Raw genomic sequence first — 680 nt, forward strand, 5'->3', positions numbered from 1 at the left:
CTCCAATGACTGACCCAGTGCTGTTTCTCTAGAAATAAATAAAGCAGTGTCCTCTAATGTGTTGGGCATGAACATAAATGAAAAAGAGGCAAAGGCAGGCCCTGAAGCCAGGTTTGTCATTCAAACTCCAGTCCTTAGATGTCCCCCTGAAGAGCTAACTTCCTCCAGGGTCTGAGGCAGGTCTTTACTCTCCAGGTTCTGCATAGAGATTGAGGCACTGGGGCGTGTGTCTGGAGGTGGCTTTGGTGTCATGCAGGAGGGATCACGTGGAGACACAGCTGTGTCCTTCTCCATAGCTGGTGCCTACTCCCATCCACATGATGGGGTCAGGGTCTGGGCATCTCCCTTTCTGGGGTCTCTGGAGGATGGGAGCTGAAAGGCAAAGTTGGATATTGAATATTCTGAGACTAGATCCAAAGTGTGACCTGATTCAAGATGAGTCTTTCTAGACATTGACTTTCTGAAAGACACAAGGCAGCATGGGGCCATTCTGGGTCTTTCCCTCTGTGGGGAGGGGACGGCATGCAAGATGCAAGTGGCTGGACCCCAAGACTTATGAGAAACAGTTGGAAGGGCCAGGAGTGTTTAGGCTGAAAAAGGAAAGATCTAGACACAGACTTAGCTCTGTGAGAACAGGGGCTGCGTCTGTCTGTTCACTGCTGGTTCCTGGTGACTGGCCC

The sequence above is a fragment of the Otolemur garnettii genome, unplaced genomic scaffold, assembly GCF_000181295.1.
Source record: "Otolemur garnettii isolate 467f Iridium unplaced genomic scaffold, OtoGar3 scaffold00003, whole genome shotgun sequence".
Taxonomy (NCBI): domain Eukaryota; kingdom Metazoa; phylum Chordata; class Mammalia; order Primates; family Galagidae; genus Otolemur; species Otolemur garnettii.